This window comes from Hylobates moloch, unplaced genomic scaffold (assembly GCF_009828535.3).
Source record: "Hylobates moloch isolate HMO894 unplaced genomic scaffold, HMol_V3 SCAFFOLD_8, whole genome shotgun sequence".
Taxonomy (NCBI): Eukaryota; Metazoa; Chordata; class Mammalia; order Primates; family Hylobatidae; genus Hylobates; species Hylobates moloch.
Window position 1 is genome coordinate 84,840,019 of NW_026652283.1, and position 23,083 is coordinate 84,863,101.

A 23,083-nucleotide genomic window follows, 5' to 3' on the forward strand; every position below is an offset into this window, starting at 1 on the left:
TCTGCTAGTGGAATCATGCTATTGCTAAAACCTATTGTTCTGTGTATATTAATTCAGAGAAAGTAGAAACTGAGCTACAGAAGATCTATGCTCAGGCAGGATAGTTATCTGCTCTATAGCTGCAGTCCCCTTTAGACTCATTTGTTGAATTCTTCAATTTCAATTGCCTTATTCCAGGCACTTGGGTTACTGGCTGAGCACCATCCTTTAGGGAGGCCTGGTCATCCTAGCTCTGGTTCTCCCAGTGATCCTGTGAAGTGCTGTATTAAAGTGGCAGGGATTCTCAGCGAACTAGGAATAGACAGCAACTTTCTCAACTTGATAGAGAACACCTACAAAAAACCTACAGCTAACATTATACTTGATGAGAACCTAGAAGCCTTTCTGCTAAGAACAGGAACAAGATAGGGATGTCCCCTCTCACCAGTGCTTTTCAGCATAGTACTGGAAGTCCTAGCTAGTGCAGTAAGACAAGAAACGATAATAAAAGGTATACAGATTAGGAAGAAAGAAATAAAACTGTCTTTTTTTTTCCACAGATAACATGATTGTCTATGTAGAAAATCCGAAGAACAAAAAAATCCTGAAACTATTAAGTGATTATAGCAAGGTTGCAGGATACAAGGTTAATGTACAAAAGTCAGTCAATTCCTGATATATCAGCAATGAACAAGTAGAATTTAAAATTTAAAGCACAAAACTCCGTCTGAAAAAAGAAAATCATACAAAATTAGCCAGGCGTGGTGGTGCATGCCTGTAATCCCAGCTACTCTGGGGGCTGAGGCAGGAGAATTGCTTGAACCCAGGAGGCGGAGGTTGTGGTGAGCCAAGATCATGCCATTGCACTCCAGCCTGGGCAACAAGAGTGAAACTGTGTCTCAAAAACAACAACAAAAAATTACCATTAACATTAGCACCCGCCAAAATGAAGCACGTAGGTATAAATCTAACAAAATATATACAAGATCTATATGAGGAAAACTACAAAACTCCAATGAAAGAAGTCAAAGAACTAAATAAATGGAGAGATTTATATTTAGATGTTCATGAATAGGAAGCCTAAATGTTGTCAAGATGTCACTTCCTCACAACTTGATCTATAGATTCAATGCAATCCTGATCAAAATCTAAGCAAGTTATTTTATGGATATCAATAAACTGATTCCAAAGTTTACATGGAGAGTAGACCCAGAGTAATCAACTTAGTATTGACATAGAAGAACAAAGTTAGAGGACTGACCCTACTTGACATCAAGACTTATTATAAAGCTATAGTAATCAAGATCACGTGGTATTGGTGAAAGAATAAACAACTGGACTAATGGAATAGAATAGAGGGTGCAGAAATAGTTGCACATAAATATAGCCAACTTATCTATGGCAAAGTTAGAGTAAAGGCAATACAATGGAACAAAGTTGTCTTTTCACAGATGGTGCTAGAACATATGGACATCCACATGCCAAAAAAAATTTGAATCTAAGGTCGGGCATGGTGGCTCACGCCTGTAATCCCAGCACTTTGGGAGGCTGAGGCCAGCAGATCACGAGGTCAAGAGATCAAGACCATCTTGGCCAACATGGTGAAACCCCATCTCTACTAAAAATACAAAAATTAGCTGGGCGTAGTGGCACACACCTGTAGTTCCAGCTACTCAGGAGGAACTGAGGCAGGAGAATTGCTTGAACCCGGGAGGCAGAGGTTGCAGTGAGCCAAGATTGCACCACTGCACTCCAGCCTGGTGACAGAGCGAGACTTCATCTCAAAAAATTTTAAAAAAAATTTGAATCTAGAAACAGATCTTACACTCTTCACAAAAATCAAGATGAACCATACACCTAAATGTAAAACAAAACTAGAACACTCCTAGAACACAGGAAAATATCTAGATGACCTTGGATAGGTCTAATGACTTTTCAGATACAACACCAAAGGCACAATAATGTAAGAAATAATTGATGAGCTAGATTTTGTTAAAAACTGTGCCCTGCAAGTTACTGTCAAGAGAATGAGAAGGCAAGCCCCAGACTGGGAGAAGATGTTTGCAAAAGACATATAAAGAACTGTTATCTAAAAAATATGGAGAACTCTTAAAACTCAACAATAAGAAAATGAACAACTCAACTTAAAAGATCAACAAGGCCAGGCGTGGTGCCTCATGCCTGCAATCCCAGTGCTTTGGGAGGCTGAGGCAGAAGGATCACTTGAGCCCAGGAGTTCAAGACCAGCCTAGGCAACATAGTGAAATCTCCCATCTCTAAAATAAATAAATAAATAATTTTAAAAATCACCAAAACCTGAACACGCACTTTGCCAAGAAGGTATGAAGATGGCAAGTATGCATATGAAAAGATCTTAAGCATCATATATTGCTAGGGAATTGCAAATTAAAATCACAGTGAGAGTAGACACTGTGACACACCTATTCTGAATCTAAACACTGACAATACCAAATGCTGGTGAGGATACTAGCAAATAGAAGCTCTCACTCATTGGTGGTGGGAATGTAAAATGGTACCATAACTTTGGAAGACAGTTTGGCTGCTTTCTTATAAAACCAAAAATACTTCACCATCTGATCCAGCAGTTGTACTCCTTGGTATTTACCCAAATGAATTGAAAATTTATGTCCACACAAAAACTTGCACACAGATGTTTATAGCAGCTTTATTCATAACTGACAAAAGTTGGAAGCAACCAAGGTATCTTTCAGAGGCTAAGTGGTTAAATAAACTGTGGTATATCAGGCAATGGAATATTATTCACTGCTAAAAAGAAATGAGTTATCAAGTCATGAAAAGACATGGAGCCCAGCCTGGGCAACATAGTGAGATCTCATCTCTACTAAAAATAAAAAAATAAAATTAGCTGGGTGTGTTGGCATATGCCTGTAGTCCTAGCTACTCAGGAGGCCAAGACAGGAGGATTGCTTGAGTCCAGGAGATGGAGGTGGCAGTGAGCTATGATTGTGCCACTGCACTCCAGCCTGGACAACAGAACAAGACTCTGTCTCCCAAAAAAAAAAAAAAAAAGACACAGGAAAGGTCAATCTGAAAAGATTGCATACTGTATGATTTCAACTGTATGACCTTCTGGAAAAGGCAAAACTATGGTAAAAAGATCAGTGGTTGCCACAGGGAGGAGGGAGGGATGAATAAGGAGAGCACAGAGGATTTTTATGGCAGTGAAACTTTTCTGTATAATACTATTTTATGGCTATCAGTAAACTGATTCCAGAGTTTACATGGAGAGGCAAAAGACCCAGAGTAGTCAACTCAGTGTTGAAGTAAAAGAACAAAGTCAGAGGACTGACTTTACTGGACTTTAAGCCTTACTATAAAGCTATAATGATCAAGACCATCCTCCTGCCTCAGCCTCCCAAGTAGCTGAGACTACAGGTGTGCACCACCACACTATTCTGGAAACTATTCCATATGACACAGAATACATGTATGTGGATACATGTATTTATACATTTGTCAAAAACCATAGAATGTATAACACCAAAAGTGAACCTCCATATAAAGTCTTGGCCTGGCGTGGTGGCTCACGCCTGTAATCCCAGTACTTTGGGAGGCTGAGGCAGGTGGATTGTTGAGTCCAGGAGTTTGAGACCAGCCAGGGCAACATAGCAAAACTCTGTGTCTACAAAAATACAAAAAAATTAGCCGGGTGTGGTGGCTTGCACCTGTAGTCCCGGCTACTCAGGGGCTGAGGTGGGAGGATCGCTTGAGCCTGGCAGGTTAAGGCTGCAGTGAGCTGTGTGATTGTACCACTGCACTCCAGCCTGGGCAACAGAGTGGGACCCTGAAAAACCAAAACCAAAACAAAACAAACACACAACAACAACAACATATATATATATATGTATATATATGTGTGTGTATATATATGTATGTACATACATATACATATTTGGTTGTAACTAATGTACCACTGTGGTTTGGGATGTCTATGGGGGAGGTTATGTGTGTATGGAAACAGAGTGAATTGGGAACTCTCTGTTCTTTCTGTTCAATTTTGCTGTGAACCTAAAACTGCTCTAAAAAATCAGGGTTGTCCAGGTGTGGTTGCTCATGCCTGTAATCCCAGCACTTGTGGAGGCTGAGGAGAGTGGATTGCTTGAGCCCAGGAGTTTGAGACCAGCCTTGGCAAAATGGTGAAAGCCCATCTCTACCCAAAATACAAAAATTAGCCAGTCTTATAACCTGGTCTCAAAATAAATAAATAAATAGATTTAAAAAATAAGGGTTATTAATTTTAAAAAGTGACAGGAAGATTCTGTGAGCAAACCTAATCCATAGGGGTTGTTCAGGCCCCATAAGACCCAGCTTTGCCTCCAAATTCAGGGCGGATGGTGGTCTGCTAGATTCAGTATGCTTTATCTGCTATTTCAGCAGCCAAGCAAGGGTCAGTGGGTAGACTGCAGGGAAAGAGTCCTGCACAGCCTGTCAACCCTTGCAGTTTCAAAGAATGTGCCTCGGGCTTGGAACTTTTACTTACATGGTGATAAAGAGCCTCCACATCCTGTGCTGGGCTCACTGCCCTGCTTGGGAATATCTTTTCCTGTTCCAGGTTTGACATGTACTTCTTTGTTCTGCTTAAACATGTGCATCATATGGCACCAGCCCAACCCCACTGCTATATCCGTTCTCAGTGGGAAGGGAATGGGGTTCCTCCCAGGCAACACACAAAGAGTGTATGCAGACCATCTGTCTGTCTTGGTTGCAGGGCAAGTCCCACTGGCCATGGGGAACCAATGCTCCCTATTGAAGCTGATCTTACTCTGTCCCTTCTCTGTGTGAGTAAAATGTTGTTCCATCCAGTGCTTGTGTAAGTCTTGTCTTTCTTTTTTTTTTTTTTTTTTTTTTTTTTTTTTGAGACGGAGTCTCGCTCTGTCGCCCAGGCTGGAGTGCAGTGGCGCAGTCTCGGCTCACTGCAAGCTCCGCCTCCCGGGTTCACGCCATTCTCCTGCCTCAGCCTCTCCGAGTAGCTGGGACTACAGGCGCCCGCCACCACGCCCGGCTAATTTTTTTGTATTTTTAGTAGAGACGGGGTTTCACCGTGGTCTCGATCTCCTGACCTTGTGATCCGCCCGCCTCGGCCTCCCAAAGTGCTGGGATTACAAGCGTGAGCCACCGCGCCCGGCGTCTTGTCTTTCTTGACAACCCCCAAACCTGCAAACCCTGCAGTGGCTTAACATCGTAGGACTGCTGCTTTTGGTGGTACTCATTTTTATGCTCTGCTGTCCTCTACCCAGTGGGACTCGTCTGTTGGAGGTGGAAACAGGTGTCAGTTGCTTGACACCTGGTGACTGATATACCCAGGTCTGGAACAGTATCTAGCACATAGTGCATAATCAGTAAATTCTTTGTGAATGAATGAATGAGTATAGATAGATGTGGCTTCCAGTACCTATACTGATACTTCCTACTTCTTCGTTCAGATAGAGAATAAGGAAAGGAGGAGGAGCAGGTTTGCCTGGGGCACAGGTGGTGAGTGAGTTGTTGGTGCCGGTGGAATGATAACACATCATGAACTAATTCTATCAGTTGTCTCAAGTCTTGGAACTTCCACCTCCAGACTTTTCTTTTTTTTTTGAGACGGAGTCTTGCTCTGCTGCCCAGGCTGGAGTGCAATGGCGTGATCTTGGTTCACTGCAAGCTCTGCCTCCTGGGTTCATGCCATTCTCCTGCTTCAGCCTCCTGAGTAGCTGGGACTACAGGTGCCCGCCAACACGCCCAGCTAATCTTTTTGTATTTTTAGTAGAGACGGGGTTTCACCGTGTTAGCCAGGATGGTCTCGATCTCCTGACCTCGTGATCTGCCCGCCTCGGCCTCCCAAAGTTCTGGGATTACAGGTGTGAGCCACTGCACCTGGCCTCAGACTTTCTATAAGAGCTTTGCTCCCTCGTGGGCTCTTGTAATGCCAAAGCTTTGCTTTCTAAGCCTGTCTGTGATACAGGCTTATTACAGAAATCAAACACTAACATGACTGTTTTCTTTCCCCTTACATTCTTTCTCTAATAAGGCCAGCACCCTCTCCTCTCTTCCTGCTTCTCTCTCTCTCTTTCTCTCTCTTTTTCTCTCTCTCTCGGCAATGGGTGTCAGTGAACAGGAGGAGGATCACTTCAGGGCCCTGAGGAAAAATAAAATTTTGAAGATTATTTAGTGATGTGATAAAAAACACTTGACATTAGAGTGGCAAGTGAAAAAAAGGCAGGACAGAAGCAGTTGTCAAAAGATGAAATTACAACAAATTTAGTTTAAAGACCGAATTCGGCCAGGCGCGGTGGCTCACTCCTGTAATCCCAGCACTTTGGTAAGCTGAGGCGGGTGGATCACCTGAGGTCAGGAGTTCAAAACCAGCCTGGCCAACATGGTGAAACGCTGTCTCTACTGAAAATACAAAAATTAGCTGGGTGTGGTGGTGGGCGCCTGTAAACCCAGCTACTTGGGAGGCTGAGGCAGGAGAATCACTTGAACCCAGGAGGCAGAGGTTGCAGTGAGCTGAGATCGTGCCACTGTACTCCAGCCTGGCAGCAGAGCGAGACTCCATCTTATAAATAAGTAAATAAATAAATAATAATAAAGACCAAATTAGGTTTTGTTAGTGATTCTAGATTCGGGCAACATCTCATTCTATAAAATAGAATGGGTATTCTGATAAGCTGAACAGAGGAGATTGGCTTTATAAGCAGAAAAAGGCCAAAGAAAGCAAAAATAGGGAACCAAAGGCAGACTGGTTGGCATTAGTTATTTCAGATTACTTTCCTTGTAAGGGTTAAAGCAGAGGGGCCTTGGTTATCATACCAGCTAAATCTGGCCTGTTTGAGGATTTGGCTATTATCACAACAGAAAACTCCTAAGGGCCTGGGTTAGATACAGAGAAGATTGATTAGTCAACAAATGTTTATTGAGTACATACTATGTAGTCAGTGCTGTTCTAAGTACTTGAGGTATAGCAATGCATAAAAACAAAGATTCCATAGTTTTTCTTCCTCATGGCTATGGCCTGACTCAAAGATTCTTTTACCCCCTCCATTACCAATAAAGTTTAAACTCGTGTATATTCTCTCCTGGCTTCCTGATCCTCTCTCTCTTTCTCTATGTTTATGTTCAGATGCAAGGAATATCCTCTGCAGAAAAAGATGGAGGGTGGAGGAGGGAGTTGAGTTCAATTTTTCATTTTAAGTCCTTCATTAGTACTACTTAATGCATCAGTATTTCTTTGATATAAATGATAATTTTAAAATTCATTTAAAGTTGGATCACCTTCTAAAATCTCATTAAAATGTATTTTTCAATATCTTAGAGGCAGAAGGGGGAATTCAGAGAAAATTAATTATATGATGTAATATAATATGTAATATATTTCAAATGGCCACAATTACACATAATTTAACTGTTTAAACATTTGTTTTATGTTTTTCTTATAGGAGAGTACACTATTCCAATGGATCACAGTAATCACCATCATCAGATACATTGCTTTATTTTATTTTCATCCTAATATTTCAACCTGCCTCCCTCAAACTACAGAGAAGGAGCTGAGTTTGAGGCCAGAAAAGGAGTGAAAATCCTACCAGGCCAATTTGTTTGCCCACAACTGATTCTTAGTTTTAACATCTTATCTCTTTTCTCAAGTCACATTCCAGATCCCCATCTCAACACCCCAATTTTTTCTTCCCCATTTCAAAACAAGAAAAAAATCAAGGGAGAAATTTCCCCCTTCTATTTGAAAGGCGGAATCCTGATGCACTTTAAATTCCAAAACAAAGAAGCAAATGAACATACAATCCTTTAGCATGTGGTTTTTACATGTAGCAAGGAATCAGGGTAAAAGGATAATTATCTACTCCCAGGTTCTCAAGTGTTGGAATCATCTGGGGATTTTAAAATCTAGGCTTGTCAGTGTCTCACCCACAAAGATTTGGATTGAATTGATATGAGGTATGGACTTTTTAAAAGCTCTAAGGAGGATTCTAATCTGCAGCAAAGTTAAGAACCACTGATTTACACGCACAGTTCTTTGCTGCTTCAAGTATGGTCCAGGAACTGCAACATGGGTACACCTGGAAGTTTGTTAAAAATATTCGTTGGTCCCTCCCCAGACCTCCTGAATTTGAATCTACAGTTTAACCAGATCCCAAGTGATTTGTATTCATATGCACCTGAGAATTTGAGAATCTTACCTAGGGCCTTTACTAAGCAAACTGCCCTGATGTGAAAGAGAGTACAGTGCTCAGGAAGTACAGCTAGCAAGAATATGCCTCCTACCAGAAAAGTGAAGAAACCTCATGGTTATAGGCTTGAGTGTTGTGGCACTCAGAGAAATCAGGTATTAGTAGAACTTTGAGATTCAAGAAGATGTATAGGTCTTAAAATCAGAGCTGCATTCCCAGTGGCTGCTCCCCGAACTTTGCAAGTGCTAGTGAAGCCAATCTGGTTGATCTGTTTGATCACACTAAATGTGGGTGCTATCCATGCTAACCACCTATCACGTTGAAAAACATCCAGTGAGTACATCCCAAACACAAAGAACCTGCTCAAACTCTTCTATGATGGGAAAATTTTGTTCTCAAGCAAAACTTGAAAACTCTTCTCACCACTATGGGTGGTTCTGAATCACTCAAGAACATTATATCGAGTGGATATTAATGGACAAATTAGGCATTGACAAGCAGTTTCTATTTTCCTTTTTGCATGTGTTGGATATTTTCCAATTGCCCCTCCATATTCAGTCTCAGTCCTCAACCCTGCTGTGACACTTGGGAGACTGAGTTTCCTGGATTGCCCTCTGGCTTCTGGTTGGGTTGGGCCAATGGGAAGCCCTGACAGGAGATCAGAAGAGAGCTGGGTTCGGGTTATTTATTACCCCAGCTTCCTTTGTGCTGGACTATGGCTTGGATGTAGCCCTCAACTGAAAGCCACAGTTTCTCTCAGGTGGCCTGCTCCCAGGGGTGAGAATAGCTTCTAAATGTTGCTAGCCATGGGATTCTGTACCACTCCGTGTTGCATTTCCTTAACCCTGTCCACTTTGTGTAAATCGCCCCTTGTGAACTCTCCCCACTTACCTTGTTTGAATGTGCCATCTGTTTCTCTATCACCTCGTCACCATCTCCCTGGTGTTCAGGATCTATTCTCTGTTTCCATCTTTGGTGACTGGGGCATTAAAAAGGGGTGGATCAGATGAGTAAAGCAAAGCCTCAGGGCACAGATGGGCATCATCAATGCCCATCTGAAAGATCAATTGGCAACATGTTGCAGCCTGCCACTAGGAAGCACAAACCAGAGGACTACCAGGACAGCAGCTTGTATCATGCCCTCCAATGGCAGCAGATAGCCTTATGGCTTTGGCTCTGCACCTTCAAGGTTCTCTGGCACTGGCAATAGATGACATTTGCTCCTACAGGGGGTGGGCAAACTCTCCATGTTGCTTCACCTCCTCTTCAAGCAGCCCCTCCACGCCCCCCCAACCTACTCCTCCCAGATTTCACATATTATTGGGCAATGGCATCATTGTTCACTCACCAGGCGAGCCTAGTTAGAATTCACCCACAGGAGAAAACAAGTGAAGGCCTTGGGAAGCTAAAGTATGGTGCACCTCTGGGCTGGCTATGAACAAGTATTCCTGGGTATGGTGATGATGGGGATGATCTCGTCTTGGAAAGGCAGGAGTTCTGGAACCTAGCTTCCCGTAGGATCTGGTTCCCCTCTTTGAAGGGTACCCAGGCGAAGAATGAGTGGCTCCCTTAACCCCTTCTCCTGGCCAGGACCAGTCTGCTAGATATTGCTGGCCCTATTTTCACCCCTAGCTTTGGATCCCTTTCTTCCCTGGAGGGAAGGAGGCCTTCAGGGCAGCCCCGCAGACACGACAGGAGGGATGTAAGAAAACAGGCGCTGCTGGGCATCCGAGCGTGGAAGGGAAGTGTCCAGCGGAGGGAGGTGAGGGATGGTGGACAAGCCCCGCCGCCCGCCCCACTGGAGCCGGAGAGAAGCAGAGAGGTTGGGCCTCCCAGTTTCCTAGAGAGGCCGCGGAGGGCCCGGGGCGCCGACGCGCGTGCGCGACTGGAGCCGCCGGGAGGTAGGCGCGGGACAGGCTGCTGCGGTGGCGGCGGGTGGACCGATTGTCGCTCGGCGGCGGGATTCGGTGAGAGGCCTGACGGGGCGCGGGGGTGGGGGTGGCGGCATTGCGGGCGCTGGGCTCCCCGAAGGCCGCGGCATCCTCGGGCCTGCCCGGGCCGCGGACGAGGCCCTGCCTGAAGGCTGCGCCGGTGGCGGGGGTCTGGCGGTGGATCCCGCCCCCGCCACGCTGAGGGCGTATCGAGAGCCTCTTTGCCTCCCAGGCGTCCGGGGTAGAGAATCTGGAGCCCAGGTTTCTCCGGGCTTTCTCGTTTCATCCAATTCTGCATATAAAGCGTATTTATCAGAGACAATTAGATAACACGGGAAAGTAGAAGAAAAGTAAAAGTAGCTGCAATCCTGAAATCTGTCTCCAGGCCTCCTGACATTTAAAATATCTGTGCATAATTTTGCACACTGACATCCATAAATATATATTACGAAATGAGAGCGTGCTCCTGCTTTTTAAAAAACCTGTTAGTATTATTGTGAGGAAACAATATTGTGCCAAAATACACATAACATTTACCATACAATACATAAACGTTTACCATTTAACCATTTGGAAGTGTGTAAGTCAGTGACATTAAGTACATCCATACTACTGCTTTTTAAAAATTATAATCTCCTGAATTTGTAGAATGCATTTGTTCTTATTTTGGCTAAAATTAGTGCTGGCATTATGACACCACTAAAACATTTTTTTTTTTTTGCGAGGATAATTAAGAAATCGTGTTTGCAGTTTGTTTTCTGTAGGAGACATATTTGCATGAAGCTCTAAATGGTGAAGTGACATTTGTGCAGAAAAATAGCAAAATCTTGTTTGTCAGGGTGGTTATCTTTGACAATGAAATAACCAGTATATAAAATGCAGTTTTTAAACAAAGGCAGAGCTCTAACCTGCAGCGATTGTAGCACATTCTGACTTTGCACAGGCCTAAGAGATCAGAGTATTGTTTCCTTCCGAATTTAAAAGTGGTGGCCAGGCAAGAATGTTATTCTGTTTCAAACTGCTTGTAGTGCAAAACTAAAAACTCAGTATTAGGTTGGTGGTTTTGCAAGGAAGTGCCAGGGAGTGGTTTAGGCAGTAATTTGATTAAGCAGTTTCAGAGAGCCTCCATGTGTTGTGTGTGTGTCTGCGTGTGTGTGTGTGCATGTATGTGTGTGCATGCATGTGTGTGCATATTCAGGGACCAAATAATTAGGCTGCTCTTTTATGTTATCTTAATGAAAGGCAGACACATTTTGGTTAGAAAAAAAAAAAAGTCTTACTGTAAGCCGAAAAGATGAGAATGTTTTGAAGATAGACCTCAGTATGTACTTAAAAAGGAAACTGACAAAAAGCATGAAAAATGGCAAGTATTCCACCGGTAGGTTTTCTGTGGCTTCTGGTATCCAGGAAGAATTAGTGCATAAGCAGTCTACGATGTCAGAGAGTAAACTATAGTAAAACATAACACTGTATTTTGCAATTTTCAAGATTTTGTATTAGAAACAATGTGAAAGAGTACATTTCTGTGACTCTCGGGCGAATTGTTAGGTGTTCTGTAAGATTGAATTTATGAATTTATTTTTTTCCTTCCTAATCTTAAATTTCGTTTCTTTTTCCTTGTTTATTTTATTTATTTTATTTTTGAGACGGAGTTTCACTCTTGTTGCCCTGGCTGGAGTGCAGTGGCGTGATCTCGGCTCACCGCAACCACCGCCTCCCAGGTTCAAGGGATTCTCCTGCCTCAGCCTCTCAAGTAGCTGAGATTACAGGCATGTGCCACCACGCCCGGCTAATTTTGTATTTTTAGTAGAGGCGGGGTTTCACCACGTTGGTCAGGCTAGTCTTAAACTCCCGACCTCAGGTGATCCGCCCACCTCGGCCTCCCAAAGTGCTAGGATTACAGGCATGAGCCACCGCGCTGGCCTTATATTTGTGTTTTTATAAAGTCCCTCAATTTGGTTGCATCTCAAGTTTTTTGTCAAGTGTTACCACTGGAACCTTACTGTCTTTCTCCTAGTCATCAGTAATTATTTGGGGGAAGATAGTTTATTACTTTGCATATGAGATACTGTTTTTCTTTGAACTTTGGTCTAAGTAGCATTCATTGATTGATCTTGCCTGCAGCAATGACTGCTGTGGTGTTGGGATTTGACTTTCTCTTCCCTTCATTCCTTCTAGGCATTCACTGGATACTTACATACAATTCTCATTCATTCAAAGTATTCATTGGAATCTTTGTGAGGAAGAGCTATCCCTTCTCCAGTTATTTATTGATTCAATCAGTTATATTATTGTGTGCTTTGGATACTTATTTTATTCTTTGCGCTAGAATGCAGTACTATTGTTATCTTATTGCTGAAATTATTGTAGCTCTTTGACTGTTGGGAGCTGTGTCTGTTTGCCTCGATTTTTTTTTTTTTTTTTCAGTCCTTCCCTAGTTTTTGTTTTCTGGCACCCAAAACCCTTATATTTTTCCCTCCCCAGCCTGGCATCAGTCACTTCTCCAAGGATCCTGTTTGTTGTTGTTGTTTGTTTGTTTTAATTGAAGAATAGTATAGTATTTAGAAATCAAGTTTTGGGCACTCCCATTATTAGTTTATTTCTTAATTGGTAAATGAATATAAATATTATTTTAAGGCTTTAAATACCTACTGAAAGCTTTTTTTTTTTTTTGAGGTGGAGTTTCGCTCTCGTTGCCCAGGCTGGAGTGCAATGGCATGATCTTGGCTCACTGCAACCTCCGCCTCCTGGGTTCAAGCTATTCTCCTGCCTCAGCCTCCCGAGTAGCTGGGATTACAGGCATGCAGCACCACGCCGGCTAATTTTTGTATTTTTAGTAGAGACAGGGTTTCTCCATGTTGGTCAGGCTGGTCTCGAACTCCCGACCTCAGGTGATCTCTCCTCAGCCTCCCAAAGTGCTGGGATTACAGGCATGAGCCACGGCGCCCGGCCTGCATTGTTTCTTAAGTTGTGATTATCTTAGAAACCTGTTTGCTTAGTATCAGTTTATATACCTTCTATACACTTACACTGATAGGAAAACACAAAAATAAGAGACTAGCTCATGGGGACATTAAAAGGAAAACAAAGAAATTACATTGGCCATGAGGTGAAGAAACAATGTAACAGAAGAAAATCTTGAAAAACATCAAGATCTTGGTTGGAAGTTTCCCTGTTCTTTTCAAAGCCATTTTCTTTGTGGGAATGAAACTGGGTTAAGCTATAAAGCTCTGGGGGGAGAGTCCTGAGAATAAGACCCAGCTCAGGTTCCTTCCCAGTCCTGAGTGTAATTGTGATATAATCTCAGCAAGAAGATAAATGAAGCTTTTCTTCTGTCCTTAAAAGCTAGTTGGGACTTGGGAGAAGCCTGTGGCATTAAGATACCTGAATTTCATTGGCAGGCTTAGCTATCTGCTGGGGTAGCTGTATGTTCACTATGCTCTGGGTCTTTCATTCAGAGTTTGAGAGGCCCATGAGGTCTTAACTTTATTCATGTTCATGATTGCAGAGGCTGAGCTAACCTTTCTTTGACTCAAGGACTGGAATCCTCAGTATAGTCACAGGCATTCGCCCTGAATTTTCTGTCACTCTTCTCATCACCTCTTTACAAATACATTACTGCCAGGCAAGGTGGCATGCGCCTGTGATCTCAGCTACTCAGGAGGCTGAGGCAGAAGAATCGTGTGAGCCCAGGAGTTCAAGACCAGCCTGGGCAATATAGTGAAACCCTTGTTCTCCGTCACGCTCCAAAAATCTGGAAGTTAGCTGGTGTGGGGGGGGAAAAAAAGTCACTGACCCTTTGGGACATTTGTGCAGCAGCTGCTTCAGAACAGTCCTGCTTGGAGACTTATTTTTGGAGCTAATTTGACTGTAGGTGTCAATTTCCTGAGATTGGTCAGTGCCATTTATATTTTTCACTGGGTACATTTCTTAAAAGTGTTTCTCTCTGGCCTCATTTTCTTTCTCTTTAACTTAATTGCCATATTTATCTTCATTTTTAGCAGCATTGTGGTTCTTTTCATACTTTGGTTTTCTCTCTTCTGTCTGTTCTGCAGGTTTGGCCATGAAAGTCTCTCTCCTTTTTCTGTTTTTCAGCTTTCTCCTGACCAGGGGTTTCTCCTTCCCTTTTGTGCTGCTGGAACGCACCAAGGCTGGAGCCTGCTCCTCTTGATCCTGAAGCTCCCACTGCTTCTCAGTCTTCGAGTCTCCTTTTATAGGCCTTCATTTATTTACTTTATTTCTTCTTTCATTTCCCCCCCCTTTTTTTTTCCTTTGAATGCTTATTCTTACTCCACTCCCCTTTTTCACAGCAAGGCTTCAGTTCTCTGCCAGAACTGTAGCAGCTTCCTCAGCATGTGTGCTCCCTAATGTAGCTCTTTTCTTGCCTCTTCTTGGCCCTTAGAGTAGGGCTGTAGTTTCTTTTTTATCCCTGGATGATTGCATGCCTTCTAGTGTGAGTCTTCTTTACATCTTAGTTTACTGTCATTTCTTTTGACAGTATTAGCAGCACTTGCTGAGAGCAGAGGACATTGAATAGGTATTAGTTTAGAGCAAATGTAGAAGGTGGTGGCTCTGTTTTAATATCATAAGTGTCACTCCTTTTACATTTGCTTCACAGTGGTGGGAGATGGAAGGGGTCAACATTTTCAGGGGATATGACCTTCATCTGTGACTTTGTGCACAGGGTAGTGGGGCCACTTTGCAACAAGTTCTGAGACCTGTTGTCCATCTCACACTTTTTGTAGACTCTCCAGTTCTTGTCTCATGAGTCTTCAGTTTGTTAGTTCAGTGGCTATTTATGGGCATTTTTGGATCCTGGAGTAGATTGATGGCTGTTACTGATGGATCTTTTCCACCAATAATGTCTGGGTACTTTTACTCCTAGTTAAAGAAGCTTTTAGGGGCAAGAAGATACTGATGAGATTGCTCTCCAGACTGAACCAAGAGTCATATTAGAGAAATTCTGGATGCAGGTGATCCGTACAGAGTCAGCTGATCCTGTGTCTGTGGAACATTAATGGCAGCACTGCTTGTATTTCTCTTTTTCTTCAACTTTTATTTTTTTTTCTTATTGTTGCTGGCTACTACTTTTCTTTGTTTCTGTTTTCTTTCTGGTTAGGTTTTTTTGTTTTTGTTTTTGTTTTGCATGTTGTGTTTTGGTAGCATTTTGCTCTTCTTGTTCTCTACCTCACTTGCCTGTTTTTTTTCTCCTTACATCTGTTTACCTGGAGAACTTCCTTTTGTAGTTGCTTGAGCTGAAGCCATGGTTTGTACTCAAGTCCCCCCTCAAGAATGTGCTGTCCCTTCTGCTGTGCATCTGCCATCTTCAATCCTACAAGTTGCTACTCATTTGCTTTGCTTCTTAAGAGAATTATTGATCACTTTGCTGTTTATAAATGTAATGGGTAACAATTTAGGCAACATAGGCAAATAAGGAAGGAGAGCCCTCTCATCCCACCTCCCAGAGGAAATCATGGCTAAAAATACTTTGGTAGTGAGGCTTAGGAGCTTTTATGTGCATATGTAAACTGCTTTACTTTTCATTTGCTTTAAAACGTAAATGACAGTATAACTATGCTTTCTAATAATTGCTTTTCAATTTACTTTTCTTTTAGGAAATAGAAGACAAAAAAATATAAAGTTGCTTTTAAATGCAATTCTCTACCTTCCTACCCCTACCACCAGTAAGAGATTTTGTGAATCCTTTCAGGCTTTTAAAATTTCTTTGAGTAGTTACAGGTACTTTCACATACATGCGTATACAGTCACACACACATGGTTATACATTTTTTTTCACAATTCGTATTTAGGATGTGCTATTAAACTTAGCACATATTTTTGTTATTGTTGGGAAAAGCAGTCATGCACAGTTTCTCTCTCCTTACTTGGCTGTGTAGGAGTGTCCTTGGATGCCAGGCATTGTGGCTCATGCCTGTAATCCCAGTGCTTTGGGAGGCCAAGTCAGGAGGCTGTCTTGAAGCCAGGAGTTTGAGACTGGCCTGGGCAACATAGTGAGACCCTATCTGTTAAAAAAAGTCAGGCAGAGTGAGGGTGGCACATGTCTGTAGTCTCAGCTATTCAGGAGGTTGAGGTGGGAGGATCACTTGAACCCAGGAGTTTGAGGCTGCAGTGAGCTATGATCGTGCTACTGCACTCCAGCCTGGATGACAGAGTGAGAAAAAAGAGTGGTCTCGGGCCCGAGACATTTCCTTACAAGAGTGAAAGGATCCTCACAACCTTTGCTGGGTTTAACATCTTGTGAGGGACTATCTTGTTTTTCTGCACTTGATATACTCCTTTGTTCTGTTTTTTGTTTTGTTTTGTTTTTGTTTTTGTTTTTATTTTAAGATGGAGTTTTGCTTTGTCACCCAGGCTGGAGTGCTGTGGCACGATCTTGGCTCACTGCAACCTCTGCCTCCTGGGTTCAAGTGGTTCTCCTGCCTCAGCCTCCTGAGTAGCTGGGATTACAGCTGTACGTCTCCACGCCTGGCTAATTTTCGTATTTTTAATAGAGATGGGGTTTCGCCATGTTTGCCAGGCTGGTCTCAAACTCCTGACCTCAGGTAATGCGCCCGCCTTGGCCTCCCAAAGTGCTGGGATTACAGGTGTGAGCCACCATGCCAGGCCTCCTTTGTTCTGTTTCTAAGTGCATGAGTCAGCCGCCCTCATTCATGCTCCTAGCTTTCTGCGTTTCAGACCCCACAGAGGAGGGGTTAAGGTCTTTCTACTGCATTATGAAGCGTGTATACACACACCACCTGTGTAGACTGTGGAGTGATTCTGCTGGCCGCGAGGGACCAACACATTGCAAGTGGCTGGATCTTGGGCACCCTCTGTCTCCATAAGTACACATTGTACCTCTTGAGCTTGGTGGGGGTGGTGTCTTTTCTCAGTGACCTCAAGTCATACACTGTCTCTTCCTTGGGTGACACCTAGTTGCCTTGTAACTTTGGCTACAGAGCCTTATCACCTGGTGTACGGTGAAGCAGTTATGTTGATATATAACAATTCTAGTACATTCTTTTTAGGTGTGTATGAGTATTTCATCCTATAAAATGCTTTTTTTTTTTTTTTTTTTTTTTTTTTGAGACAAACTCTGATCTCACTATCCTCCCAAAATACTGGAATTACAGGCATGAGTCACTGCACCTGGCCAAATGCTACACTTTTATAACCTCCCAAGCGGTTCACCTTGCCTGCTGCCTAGACATAGCTGATTCATCAAGACGGGAATTGCCATAGAGAAAGAGTAATTCACGCAGAGCCGGCTGTGTGGGAGACTGGAGTTTTATTATTACTTAAAGCAGTCTCCCCCAGCATTTGCAGAGCAAAGTTTTTAAGGATAACTTGGTGGGTTGGGGGAAGCCAGTGAGCCAGGAGTGCTGATTGGTCAGAGATGAAATCATAGCGAGTCACAGCTGTCTTCTTGTGCTGAGTCAGTTCCTGGGGGGGAGGCCACAAGATCAGATGAGCCAGTTTATTGATCTGGGTTGTGCCAGCTAATCCATCAAGTGCAGGGTCTGCAAAATATCTCAAGCACTGATCTTAGGAGCAGTTTAGGGAGGGTCTGAATCTTGTAACCTCCAGCTGCATGACTCCTAAACCATAATTTCTAATCCTGTGGCTAATGTTAGTCCCGCAAAGGCAATCTAGTCCCCGGGCAAGAAGATCTGCTTTGGGAAAGATCTGTTACTGTCTTTATTTAAACTATAAACTGTAAGTTTTCCCCAAAGTTAGTTCAGCCTGTGCCCAGGAATGAACAAGGACAGCTTGGAGGTTAGAAGCAAGATGGAGTTAGTTAAGTTAGATCTCTTTCACTGTCTCAGTCGTAATTTTGCAATGACAGTTTCAGTCCCGCCCTTTGGGTTTTAGAACACCTTAATAAGGTGTAGGCTATGAAGGTGGGAAAAGGCTGTTGATTGCTCTGGCTTCTTCCTGCTGACAGGGGACATAGTGGGAATGGGAGTGAACCCCAACATGAGAAGAGTGGAACTGCTTTGCAACTGTCTGAGTGTACTCATGCAGGCCTGGCCGGGCGTTCATGGCTTGCATGGCTAGAACATTAGTATTTTCATCTGTAATTTTACTGCAGTATTTAAGTGAAACAGCCTACTATAAGGTAAATGACGAGTCCTAGGATGAGGAGTACAGTTCCCAATTTTAAAAGCAAAGATTTGAAAGTATTAGTTTGGGGACTTCTAACCCACAAAGAATTTAGAATTTAGTTTAAACTGCAGAAAAAAACCTCAAGAACAGCTACAACATTGTACCATAGTTTTTCTTTTGAAGCATAATTTTGTCTTTCCAGTCCCCATTTTTATTAAAAACAAATCGTGATAGAACTGATTTGTTTACAAAACAAACTTTAGTCTTACTGTGCATGGCCTGATTATTTGCATAAAGTGCAGCAAGAATAATTATTTTATACTTAGGCTTTTTAAGTTGGCTTTGATAGAACTCTGTTCCATGAAGAATCTCAGATAAGATTTTTTAAAAGCCGAGCCCAGCCGTGGATTTGTACTCTCAAATACCTATGAGTTGGGCAAAGTCCTCTCCTCTTGAGGTCCCAAGGTAACTTGGGGTTCCTGGGCATGTTAGAAAGTGACATTCTTTACTTACCACAGGTCGTCAGGAAACTTGTACAGAGACTCTGTGTGGACAAGGTATGAGGCCAGATTCCCCAACGGCTTTAATTGGCTCTATAAGTCAACTTTGATTCTTTAAAGGAAGCATGATTTCTCCAGCTGTGTCCTGTTACAAACGAGAACAGATTCTTATTGCACTTACGCAATGAACTATACTGCCATAAATTGAGAATATTCACATATAGTTTCCAAATTCTGGAATAAATCAGGTAGAAAGGAACAAATATCCTCCAAATTTTGTTCACAGGATTACATTTTACTCGTTAAAAGTTGCAAATAGCTCTAAAGAAATAAGTTCTCTTAACTCTGAAAACAAAAGGTTTAGCAATGTTTAACACATTAGCGTTCCATGAGAGTCCTAGAAGCTTGTTTTATTCTCTATTCCAATAGCACAATTTTTAAAGTTATCTGAGACTGGCACTTAGAGTCCTATATCTGATTATAAACTGCCTTTTGAAAAGGACCAAAGCAAGACAAAATATCTGTGGATGACAAAAGTCTGTAGCCACTATGAAAGCTACAATTGACTAGGAATTTTGGTTACTTCTGTGGCATACAGCAATTTTACATAACAATTATAATAATGTACACTAAATTATGTCAACATTATAGAAGTTTCCCATAATTTTGGAACACATACTGATAACATATTTAAACAAATAACAGTCCAAAGTAAACCAAACACCATTCATTCTTCTATTTGAAAGTGTTTATCTCATTGTGGTTTTGATTTGCATTTCTCTGATGGCCAGTGATGACAAGCATTTTTTCATGTGTTTTTTGGCTGCATAAATGTCTTCTTTTGAGAAGTGTCTGTTCATGTCCTTTGCCCACTTTTTGATGGGGTTGTTTGTTTTTTTCTTGTAAATTTGTTTGAGTTCATTGTAGATTCTGGATATTAGCCCTTTGTCAGATGAGTAGGTTGCAGAAATTTTCTCCCATTCTGTAGGTTGCTTGTTCACTCTGATGGTAGTTTCTTTTGCTGTGCAGAAGCTCTTTAGTTTAATTAGATCCCATTTGTCAATTTTGGCTTTTGTTGCCATTGCTTTTGGTGTTTTAGACCTGAAATCCTTGCCCACGCCTATGTCCTGAATGGTATTGCCTAGGTTTTCTTGTAGAGTTTTAATGGTTTTGGGTCTAACATTTAAGTCTTTAATCCATCTTGAATACCATCTCACACCAGTTAGAATGGCCATCATTAAAAAGTCAGGAAACAACAGGTGCTGGAGAGGATGTGGAGAAATAGGAACACTTTTACACTGTTGGTGGGACTGTAAACTAGTTCAACCATTGTGGAAGTCAGTGTGGCGATTCCTCAGGGATCTAGAACTAGAAATACCATTTGACCCAGCCATCCCATTACTGGGTATATACCCAAAGGAGTATAAATCATGCTGCTATAAAGACACATGCACATGTATGTTTATTGCGGCACTATTCACAATAGCAAGGAGTTGAAACCAACCCAAATGTCCAACAACGATAGACTGGATTAAGAAAATGTGGCACATATACACCATGGAATACTATCAGCCATAAAAAATGATGAGTTCATGTCCTTTGTAGGGACATGGATGAAACTGGAAAACATCATTCTCAGTAAACTATCGCAAGGACAAAAAACCAAACACCGCATGTTCTCACTCATAGGTGGGAATTGAACAATGAGAACTCATGGACACAGGAAGGGGAACATCACACTCTGGGGACTGTTGTGGGGTGAGGGGAGGGGGGAGGGACAGCATTAGGAGATATACCTAATGCTAAATGACGAGTTAATGGGTGCAGCAAAACAACATGGCACATGGATACATATGTAACAAACCTGTATATTGTGCACATGTACCTTAAAACCTCAGTATAATAATAAAAAAAAAATAAAAAAGAAAGTGTTTATTCTAATGTTACAGTCTCCAGAGTTAATCAGAATCCTGCATTTAAGAGCACCTGTTAAATTTTATACCTGATTATAAAACCATCTTTTAAAGAGGACCAAAACGAGACAATTGTCTGTGGATGACAAAAACATTTTAGGGCAGCCACAGTTAAAGACACGATTGACAAGGAAATTTGCCACCTCCATGGCATACAGTGTGTTTTTTTTTTTTTTTTTTTTTGAGACGGAGTCTCTCTCTGTCGCCCAGGCTGCAGTGCAGTGGCGCAATCTCGGCTCACTGCAAGCTCCACCTCCCGGGTTCATGCCATTCTCCTGCCTCAGCCTCCCAAGTAACTGGGATTACAGGCGCCCGCCACCAAGCCCGGCTAATTTTTTGTATTTTTAGTAGAGACGGGGTTTCACCGTGGTCTCGATCTTCTGACCTCGTGATCCGCCCGCCTCGGCCTCCTAAAGTGCTGGGATTACAAGCGTGAGCCACCGCGCCCGGCCATACAGTGTGTTAACATAATTATAATGATTACTGATAACATATACTGAGTCATATTAGAATTATAGGGGTTTTACATAATTTCAGAACATATACTAATAACACACTTACACAAATATAGACCAAAGAAAGCCAAATAGCTTTCTATTTGACAATGCTTCCTGTATGATTTTTGTACCAAATAAGCCAAATGTCATTTTTGGACTTTAGAGGACCTAATATCTAAAATATTAGGTTAGAAAGAGACATAATTTATAATTTTATTTTGGAAAGTTTGTCAAGTAGCAAAGGTTTAAAACACTGGATATCACAAAATAGAATCCCAGGTCACCATAAATCATTCTTTGGCCAAAATGATAACTCCAAAAAAAAAAAAAATTTAAAAAAGAAAAACCTTTACTCTGATAGAGGAGACTTAGCTTTCCAAAGAAGACCCAATGAAGATAGCATGAGGCCAACTGAATCTCTCTTCTCTCTCTCCATTTTTTCCCTGCCGTTTACCCAAAGGAGAAAACAAAACCCTTTTATTATCTTTTAACATTACTTAAAAATCATCTTCAAAAGAGAAAACCAAATTTCATGTTTGCATTAATGCATCTTTAATGTTAAAGCTAGTTTGTTTGTTTGTTTGTTTGTTTTTTAGACGAAGTCTTACTCTGTAGCCCAGACTGGAGTGCCATGGCATGATCTCGACTCACTGCAACCTCTGCCTCCCAGGTTCAAGCGATTTGCCTGCCTCAGCCTCCAGAGTAGCTGGGATTACAGGTGCGCGCCACTGCACCTGGCTAATTTTTTGTATTTTTAGTAGAGATGAGGTTTCACCATGTTGGCCAGGCTGGCCTTGAACTACCGACCTCAGGTAATCCTCCCACCTCGGCCTCCCAAAGTGCTAGGATTACAGGTGTGAGCCACCGCGTCTGGCCTAAAGCTAGTTTTTTAAAATAAAAGTTTATATCTCTATCCAGTTTTAGTTAGTTTGACCATAAGGTAAGATTTTCATAAACTTTTTAGACCCCTTTACAATTTTCCATCAAGTAGCAGATCAATTTTCTAAGAAAACCCTGTTATTCGGACACATGGGCCCAGATTTTGGCCCCACATCAGTATCATTTTAATTTTTTAACCCATGGAAAACTAAATAATTTCTTCTGAATCTTAGCCAACTCATTTATACCCACATAATTTTTACAAGATCAACCCTTTACAAACCCCATTCACTTTGCTTAAACCTTCAGTTTTGTTCCATTCCTCTTTTAGGTTAAGACAATCCTTAAAACCTTCTGAAATAGGCAAAATTACATTCCCTTTAACAAAAGCCATATTCCCATGCCTTCTTATAATCTTTTACCAAAAACATTTCCTACACACCTTGTATGTAAAACTATTTCTCCAGTGGTCTCAATTAAATGTTACAATGTTAAGTCTTAGCAAATTTTATTTTTAGTGAAAAATCTGATTAAGTAAGCGATTTTTTTTGGGGGGGGGGGCGGAGTCTCGCTCTGTCCCCCAGGCTGGAATGCAGTGGTGCAATCTCGGCTCACTGCAACCTCTGCCTGCCGGGTTGAAGCAATTCTGCTGCCTCAGCCTCCCGAGTAGCTGGGACTACAGGCGCGTGCCACCATGCCCAGCTAATTTTTTGTATTTTTAGTAGAGACGGGGTTTCGCCATGCTGGCCAGGCTGGTCTCGAACTCCTGACATCGTGATCTACCCACCTCGGCCTCCCAAAGTGCTGGTATTAGAGCCGTGAGCCACTGTGCCCAGCTTGGGGTGGAGCCTAGGATATCAGACAGAAATGATGATAAGGTCTGACTCTTTTTAGCATAGCCAACGGGCGTGGCTCTCCATATGTCCCAAGGCCTTATCTATAATCTAATGCTCTAAAATAGGTAAATTGAACAATTCTCAGAAGTCAAAGAAACAATTTGACCTTAAAGCATTT

At 42.1% G+C, this 23,083-nt stretch overlaps 1 protein-coding gene across 5 annotated transcripts in view; it reads left to right on the top strand.

Moving 5' to 3' along the window:
- The first annotated feature begins 10,074 nt into the window (after window positions 1-10,074).
- ZNF445 (zinc finger protein 445) overlaps window positions 10,075-23,083 on the top strand; it is a 38,259-nt gene continuing 25,250 nt past the window's right edge. For 2 of the 5 annotated variants that reach the window (XM_032161881.2, XM_032161883.2), the window contains exon 1: window positions 10,075-10,150. The gene's annotated coding sequence lies outside the window, so the exon portion shown is untranslated. Of the gene's footprint in view, window positions 10,151-21,786; window positions 22,003-23,083 lie in introns of all 5 variants that reach the window. The other 3 variants (XM_058442082.1, XM_058442084.1, XM_058442083.1) reach the window with 3 other exon arrangements.